Source organism: Coffea eugenioides, unplaced genomic scaffold (assembly GCF_003713205.1).
Source record: "Coffea eugenioides isolate CCC68of unplaced genomic scaffold, Ceug_1.0 ScVebR1_3595;HRSCAF=4978, whole genome shotgun sequence".
Taxonomy (NCBI): domain Eukaryota; kingdom Viridiplantae; phylum Streptophyta; class Magnoliopsida; order Gentianales; family Rubiaceae; genus Coffea; species Coffea eugenioides.
In genome coordinates, this window is record NW_020864187.1 from 130,045 (window position 1) to 139,229 (window position 9,185).

Genomic DNA, 9,185 nt, shown 5'->3' on the forward strand with positions numbered 1-9,185 from the left:
AGGGCGATGGAAACAGGAGTATTCGAAAAAAATTGAGCTACTGCACAAGAACATAGAGCTGAAAAAGAAATACGAAGGGATTCCAGAAGAGGTACGAAGTAAGTTTGAGTTAGTGCCTTCGTCTAGTCAAATGGCCTCTCAGGACATTCCTAGTAATAAAGATGAAAGAGGTGAAGGAAGTGCTCGCGACAACAAAGAGAAACGTAAAGAGATGGATGGAAATGGAGTTGCTATGAGGGATAAGGGGAGGAAGAAGGAAAAGAATGGACACTTCAAGAAGAAATGTGTGGTTGCTAAGTGTGAAACATGTAACAAAACTCATACGGGAATATGTTATGTGAAAATTGGTGCATGCTTTAGATGCGGCCAACTGGGACACCAAGTGAGGAACTGCCCAGAACAAATGAATTTTGGGATGGTGAAGCTGTTGTAATAGTTAAATTCGGCAAGTAGTGATGTGTTAGCTGAAATAATTGTATTTATGGAACGATGTGTATGCAACCCCTTTGTAATGAGTGTATTCTCGATAAAAGTAGTAGATCTAGTACCTGATATTTTGAGTGTATTCTCCCTATGTCTTCATTGATTTTCTTAGCATGGCGTTTTAGTCATAGCATTATTACGATTTCTCTCTAGATAGATTGTGGTATGAGGAGAATTTCGAGGATGAAATTTCTTTAAGGGGGAGAGAGTGTGAGGACCCGTAAATTTTCTTTATTTCATAATATTTTTTTTTTGATTTTCTCGCATGCATTTTCGTCACTATACCCTATTATATTGATTTTTCTGAGATTTTTATAAGTAAATATAGTTTTTAAATCATTTTTCTAGTATAAGTTAGTTCATGAGAAATAAAGAGTATATATTGGACGTGGGACCCGCTAGTGGCGTTAAGTGCGACAAATTCGACCAATTAGGTTATGTTTTGTATACCGGGATTAATTTACTTGGTGCTAAGAGATAGTTAGAGGTTAGTTAGATAGATTAACTATTGGAAGAAAGAAGATAAGCTTGACCCATTAAAAGTGCCATGTGTCGCGTCACGATTGGAAGTTAGACTTGCCTAACTTTCTTAACTTTACTAAAACTCCAATTTTGACCCAAATCATCTTCATTTCCTAACCTCCTTGGCCAAACCTCACCTTGAGAGAAAAGAAAAGAAGCTTCAACTATATCTTCCATTTCTTGTACAAATCTTGAAATCCAACCGATTAAACCTTGAATTAGTCAACAAAAGTGACTTGCTAAGGGAGTTTGAAGATCTTGGTGGAGTTGTTTTGGAAGGAAAACCCCTAAGCTACTATCTTTCTTGAGGTGTTAAGGTACTTTGCTTACAACTTCCTCTTTGTTCATGTTAATGTCAAATTAGTGGTTTTTGTGGCTAAATATGTTGATTTGTATTAGGTTTGATGGTTGGAAGTAGAGTTTTGATGGATTTTTGATTTATTTTTGATTTTTCTGTTTTTATATAGTAACTATTGTTTAGTCATGGATTGATGGTTTGTTATAGTGTAAAATGAAGTTGGTATATGCTGGATATGATTAGTTGCGGAAAATTTCTGGTCTGGTGCGAAAATTCCAGTTTAGGGTTTCAATTAATCCTGTTCTGCCCGGTTCTATTCAGCACTGATGGAGGCCGAATTAGCCTTAGGTTAAAACATGAAAGTTGTAGGAAATGATGTTTTATAACTGCGTGTAAAATTTCAACTCGATCATAGCTCTGTAGCGTGTGAAATGACCGAAATACCCTTGACTGCCCATAAGCCCTGTTTCGCGGACAGTTTTCTGTCTTCGTGGAGATTTCAATTTTTGACTCTGAAAATGCATGATTTAGCTTTGGAGGCCTTCACAAGAAATGTAGGTGTATGTCTTGGCTTCTAAACTCCATAAGGTACACCTAAATCGGACTTCGGTAGCCTGAGTTATTGTCGTTTAATCATAGTGCGGTTAACTAGCCTGATTGTGAGATTATAGTTCTGTAATTTGAATATTTGACCTAGATACACTACGAACTGGACTGAGTGATCTTCATCAAAGTTGTAGCTCTTTGTCTTATCTTCGAAACGGTATAAATTACAAAACAATCCGATAAGCGTAGCTTCGGTTGTAACCGATACGCTAAGAGATGTCAAACCTGCTATTTAACTTTTGTCCATAAAACTTGATTTCAAGTTGCATTCCTAGACTTGCTTTATATTTGGATGAACTTGAGCCTAGTTGACGGGCTATTTTATTGACATTTCTTATGTGTTGAATTGGACTGAGTTGAAGAAAAACAATGAAGCCATAAATGGCTGGAATATAGCAAAATACAGAGGCCATGCTACCATAATTTTAGAGCTACGCGGTTCCTTCAAGTTGAGTTGATCTTAGTAAAAATGAAGGGGTTTTGGGGGTTGTTTGTAACCCTATGACCAACTGTTATCTTTTACTCAAAAGTCATATTTTTATTCTTCTGTACTAGCACTTAACCGAGAAAGGCGTACGACATGTAGTCGAGCCTCATTTATGCATTCCATTTACTGGGTTTGTAGATGTACGAACTATAATTGTTTTATCTTGATTATTTTAGGGTTTCTTGGCGATTAATGCCACTTTGGGTAAAACTTTTGAAGTATCTGTACTGGAACTGGTGAGTGTACCACTCCCCTGAATTATTGCTAAAATGGTTATCTGTACTTACAAATTGCTATTTGAATGTCTTTATCGACTGTTTATTTTGTACGAGGCGAGTGTGTACTTTATCACACTCGTTCTCTTGCCTGTGTGGCTTGTTTCTTGTATATACTTGAATCTGTTACCTGCGCCTGTTATAATGTCGTTTGGAAGTGTATCCAACGACCTTCCTGTTACATCTGAGCTCAACTTCATGGGGAGTTGATTGAATCGAGCCAGCAAGGGCTTGGTCGAGGAAAAAATTGACAATCCATGAATGCCTGTTCCTAGGGAATCTATAGGTATTGGAGACTCTGGATTTCCGGTATACTCGAGTATTACCATTTCTATTCCTGTTTGGCGTTCGGGCCCGGTAAGGGGTATGGTTGGTGGACGGGATTTGGCGTTAAAGTGCTGTTCTACTGGACTGGTTCCTTTATTTGAATGTTGACAGAGGGTCAACTAGGTTGGATCAAGTATTGCAACGGGGATTGGGCTCTTGAGAGTCATCTGTATCCTTTAAATTGTGGTGTTCATTCATTTCTCGTATTTGATGTGTATATGTGCCCTAAAAGTGATTTCTCATGATTTTTACTGTTTATACTTTTGGTACCTCATTGAGCTTTTAGCTCACCCCGTCCCGTTATTCTTGTTTTCCTTTCAGGGAACCATCTTTTGGAACTTCGATGTTTTTGAAGACTGAGTTTACTAGTTAGAAATTCTTTTGCTCTTTTGGATATAGCTCCTCGACAATTTGAAAATCCTAAATATATCTTAATAAAATGTTTCTTTTGATGTGTAAACTTACTAATATGTATATTGTACAGTGTTTCCTTATGGTTATATGTCTTTGGGAATGTATATTCTCTCATGTCAAACAAAGTTTACTTGTACTTGGTTGGATTGTGACGTGGCAGCGGTCCTCCATCTTGTTTTGTTTTTTTTTTTCGTGGGAACGTTGTCCTAAAGATTGATTGTATCTTAGTTCGGCTCAATTGGGTTCTGAATGTTATCTTCTCGAAGTTCTTTTGAGCGTTTGGTAAGGTTTCCGTTTGTTTTGGATCCGTAGTCCCGGCGAGAGTTGGGCAGGTGATCCGTCGAACGCTTTGGTTCGCCTTAGGGTGAGGTGGGGCTATCACATTGCCCAACTCTCGCCAAGAATATTTATCCAAAACAGACGTGAACCCTATCGAACGCGCAACAGAACTTCGATTCTTTCCAACCGATACAGAAAAAGTACACATAGTCGGAGAAACATGCATTTCAATTAATATACGTAACCATACACTTACATAAATATATACATTGGAGTTTTCAACAAGTTAACTTGAAGTACAAGCCAGAATAATCATAAGGTATTAAAGTACACCTAGGGCTTACTATTACAGAGGAGCGTAAACAGAAGAATGTCTACAACTAGCTCGACTCTTTCTTCCAAAAATCATGGTTTCCAAAATATTGAACCCTGCAAGGAAAACAAAGATAACGGGAAGGGGGTGAGCATACGATCAATGAGGTACCCCAAGTACAAGCAGTCACGAATCATGGAACTTCACTTTTAGGTCAAATATACACATCAAATAAGGAAATGAACAAACACCTCAAGTAAAAGGATACAGGTGGCTCTCAAGAGCCAAATTCCCGTTGCAGTACTTGATCCAAACTCGTTGACTCTCCGTCAACGTTTGAAGAAACAACCATGACCATAGACCACACTATACACCGAATTCCGTCCATCAAACATACCCCTTGTCGGCCTGAACGCCTCAACAGGAACAGAGGCGGTAATACTCGAGTATACCAGAAATCTAGAGTCTCCAATAGTCAAAGATTCCAAAGAAACAGGCCCTTATGGCATGTTAATTTTCCTCGACCAAGCCCCTTGCTGGCTCGATTCAATTAACTACCAATGAGGTTGAGCTCAGATTTCACAAGAAGATCGATGGATACAAGCATCCAAACGACATCATATCAGGCACAAGTAACAGATTCAAATTGATACATGAACCAGTAAATAGGCAAGACAAATGAGTGTGATAGAGTACACTCTCGTCTCATACAGAATAAATAGAAGTCACAGTTATTCAAGTCACAAATTGCAAGTAAAGTACAGATAAACCAGTTAAGCAACAAATCATGGGAATTGTACACTCACCAGTTCAAGCAAGGATAACTTCAAAAGTTTTCTCCCAAAGTATGCCTTTAATCACCGACACTTCCTAAGAACAACCAAGGTAAAACAATTATGATTCCCATATCCACAAACCCAGTAAACTTAATGCACAAATGAGGCTCGACTACAAGTCATACGCCTATTCAAGTTAACTACTAGTGCAAAGAGATAAAAATGTGGCTTGGGAGTGAAAGTAAGTAACAGTTGGTCCTAAAGACTTCCAAACTAAAGACTTTAAGGCTCAAAGGTAACAAGGTGCAATGTTGCCTTTCAAACCAGAATTTTCGCAACCATGACACAAGTGAAATCATGAGGTTTTTTTTTCACCTCCTAATCTATATAGTTTTCACTCAAGTTCAAGCACAAAAGGCTTAACCAATGTTTGGAACAAGTTTTGGCCAAAACCAATCACGAAAATGTTCGAAAACAACAAGGTAATAGACTTCGCTATCACTTGACCAACAAACGGAAATTTCAGCCAACGACTTGGAGGAAAATACCAATGCAAATCCTTCCAGTTCAACCAAAATTCAACACCTAAGTAAAGCTTACAGATATACCAAGCATCTTAAGCAAGTTTATCACCAAATCAACCCTAACTTCAATGAATCAAGTAGCCCCAAAAATTGGGCAGCACTTCCCCTTAAATTCCTTTACTTTTCCATCCTACAATTAATCACCAATCACATCTCAATTCAACCACTATTGCACATATAAATCATAAGCTATTAAACACCCCTTAATTAGGGCCACAATACCCTTCATATATCACCAAATAAAAGCTCCAAACACCAACCACAATCAAGCTCCTCATCCATCATAGATAGTTTCCTTGCTCAAGTTCAAGCCCTAGATCACGAATATCATGTCAAGCAAAGGAAATTCTAAAATCATCAAGTTCCACTCACCTTTTGGAATTTTAATCACAACTGAAGCTACACTTATTGGATTGAGGCACATTTTATGGCGTTTCGAAGCTAAGACATAGACCTACAATTTCTATGAAGACATTGACACCCAGCTCTTGCATTTTCAAGGTCAAAAATTGAAATCTCAGAGAAAACAGAAAACTGTCTGTGAAATAGGGCATTTGGGCAGTCAAGGGTAGTTTAGTTATTGTACAAGCTACAGTGCTCCGATTGAGCTGAAATTTTACAAGTAGATAGTTACCTCAATTACCTACAACTTTCATGTTTTGAGCAAGAACTGATTCTGTGACGCCCCGAAAAAAAATGAGTTTGAGAACCCGGAAATTTTTTAATTTTCTAGGGTTTATTTTTTTAAACGCCCGCCTTTTCTACATTTTCTTGATTAGAAAAATTCCCCAGATAAAGTTATGAGCAAAGATAGTTTTAAAATGATTTTTCTAGTATCGGTTAGTTTTTGAGAAATTAAAAGCGTATTTTGAACGTGGGACCCGCAAGTGCGGTAAATGCATTATATTTTTGACAACTTGTTGGAATTTTGTATTAAGTGATATTATTTTACAAAGTGTTAAGATATTTGTATTGGAGAGACAAAAAGATATGTTTTAAACCTAAAGGTGATAAGTGTCACCATCTAATTTAATCTTGGACTTTGACCATTTGACTTTACCTTTACCTTTACCAAATAAATACAAAAAAATTGATCAAAATAAGCTTCATTTTGCAAGCTTCTTGGCCGAATGTTCTTGCTCAAGAAAGAAAGAAAAGCTCTCAATTTCTTCCTTCTATTTCTTGCTCAATCTTCAAATCCAACCAACAAAACTCCAAATCATTCCATAAAATCTCTTTGCTAAGTGGTCTTGAGGTGTTTTGTGGAGTTGTTTGGAAAGCTAAGGTGTTTTGTTGCTCTATCTCTTGTATGGCTAAGGTGAGTTGTGAAGAACCACTCTCCTCCCTTAATTGATGTTCAATTCATGATTGGTGGTGGTATAAGATGCACTTTTATGGATTATATCTTGATTTTGGTTGAATTGGTGAAGTTTTATATTTTTTGGGGATTTTTCTGTTTGAATATGAACATGATTGTGTGGCTATCTATGATGTTTGGAAATGATGTTTAATGATTCTAGAAGGTGGAAAAAGTGGAATATTGCAAGTAAATTCTGTTTTGGAAGAAATCTGGAAAATTAGGGTTCTTGGTTCTTCATTCTGTCCGAACTTTTTGGTCCTAGATAGAGGCCGAATTGGCCTTTTCTTAAAACATGAAAGTTGTAGGGAATGACATTTTAGAGGTTCCTACAAAATTTCAGGTCAATTGGAATAGTGTAGAATGAGAAAAGTCGAAATTACTATTGTTGTTCTGGTTTTACCCGAATGTAAGAATTGCGCCTGTAATTGGTTATTTTGGCTGGAATTGCTTCCGAATTGGTTGTTGAGGCCTTCTGATGAAATTTATCTCTGTTTCTTAGCTTTCATCTGGTTTTGGAATTTCTGGATTTGGACTTGGAGAGCCTGATTTATGATGTTTCCGCTAGAATGCGTTTTGTGAACCTATTTTTGTGATTCTGGTGTAGTATCTTGCATTTTTGACCTGGTTACACTCGAAACTGGGTTGAGTGACCTTCTGTAATTTTGTAGCCCTGTCTTTTATCTTCGAAACAGAGGGTCTTACACCTTCATCCGACAATCGTAGCGCCTTTGGTGCCATTACCGCAAAATGACGTCAAAACTATTTTTCTGGTTTTGAGCTTAACTTTCATTTCCGGACTTTTCCCTAGCTTGACTTGTACTAGTACTACTTGGAGCTTGCTGAATGGCTATTGGATGAACTTATTGTTGTGTGTGTACCTTTGGGTTGGAATGAGGAAATAATGAAGCCATGATGGCTGGAAAAGTTAACAAATTCAGGGGAAGTGCTGTCCGAACTTTGAAGGAACTTGTTTGCATTGAGTTTGTGATCTAAGACTTGGATTTGAGCAAGGCAATGTTATATGCTGGATGATTTCTGAGCCATGGAGGTGAGTGACCCTAAACTATTTCCAAAGTACTTGTGAAATGTTTCTTGCATTATGTACTCGATTGCATATCATGCGTGCTTGCATGTGAGTTCATGACATGATTTGGCTTCAATGAGTTCTGGGAAAGTCTTGTGCTGGACACCAACGTCTCCACTCTGTTTATGGTTCATGTTCAAGTTTATCTGGAGCACAAGAAGGGGCTCCCTCCTTATAGAATGGCTCCAACTGAATTGAAAGAATTGAAATTGCAATTGCAGGATTTAGTAGAGCGAGACTTTATTAGAAAAAGTGATTTTTCGAGGGGAGATCCATTGTTATTTGTTAAAAAAAAGGATGGGAGTTTAAGATTATATATAGATTACCGAGACTTGAATGATATCACTGTTAAAAACAAGTACCATGTACCTCACATTAATGAATTATTCGACCAATTGCAAGGGGCGGTAATATTTTCAAAATTGGATCTCATGCAAGGTTATTATCAATTGAGGATCTTGGAGAAGGATATACCTCAGACTGCCTTTAATTCAAGATATGGGCACTTTGAATTTGCTGTGATGCAGTTTGGATTAACTAATGCTCCTGCAGCCTTCATGGACTTAATACACCGAGTCTTTAAACCTTATCTAGATCAATTTGTGGTTGTGTTCATTGATAATATACTAGTGTACTCTAAGATTTTGAAAGATCATGATAAACATTTGAGGATTGTCTTGCAAACCTTGAGAGAACATCAACTGTACGCTAAGTTCAACAAATGTGAATTTTGATTGAATGAAGTAACTTTTCTAGGTCATATAATCTCTAAGGAAAGAATTAAGGTGGATCCGGCCAAAGTAGAAGCAGTTTCTAAGTGGAAACAACCAGAAAATCCTACTGAAATTTGAAAATTTTTAGGGTTAGCAGGGTATTACCATAGGCATATCAAGGATTTTTCTAAACTTGCGGAACCCTTAACCAAGTTAATTAAAAAAAGTGGAAGATTCATGTGGAGTTCTAAATGTAAAGAAAGTTTTCAAGAGTTAAAGAGATGATTGACAAAGGCACTTGTCTTAGCCTTGCCTAATGGAAAAGATAGTTTTGTGGCTTATACAGATGCTTCAAAAGGAAGTTTGGGATGTGTGTTGATGCAAAATGAAAAGGTGATTTCATATGCCTCTCGAAAGTCAAAACCTCTTGAGAGAAATTACCCGACTCACGATCTGGAGTTGGCGGTAGTAGTGCTTGCATTGAAGAAGTTAAGGCATTATCTATATGAGGTGACGTTTGAGATCTTTATCGATCACAAGAGTCTTAAGTACTTGTTATCTCAAAAAGAGTTGAACTTGCGACAACGTAGATGGGTGGAGTTTTTGGAAGATTATGACTATATAATTAGTTACCACCCGGGAAAAACTAATGTAGTAGCTGATG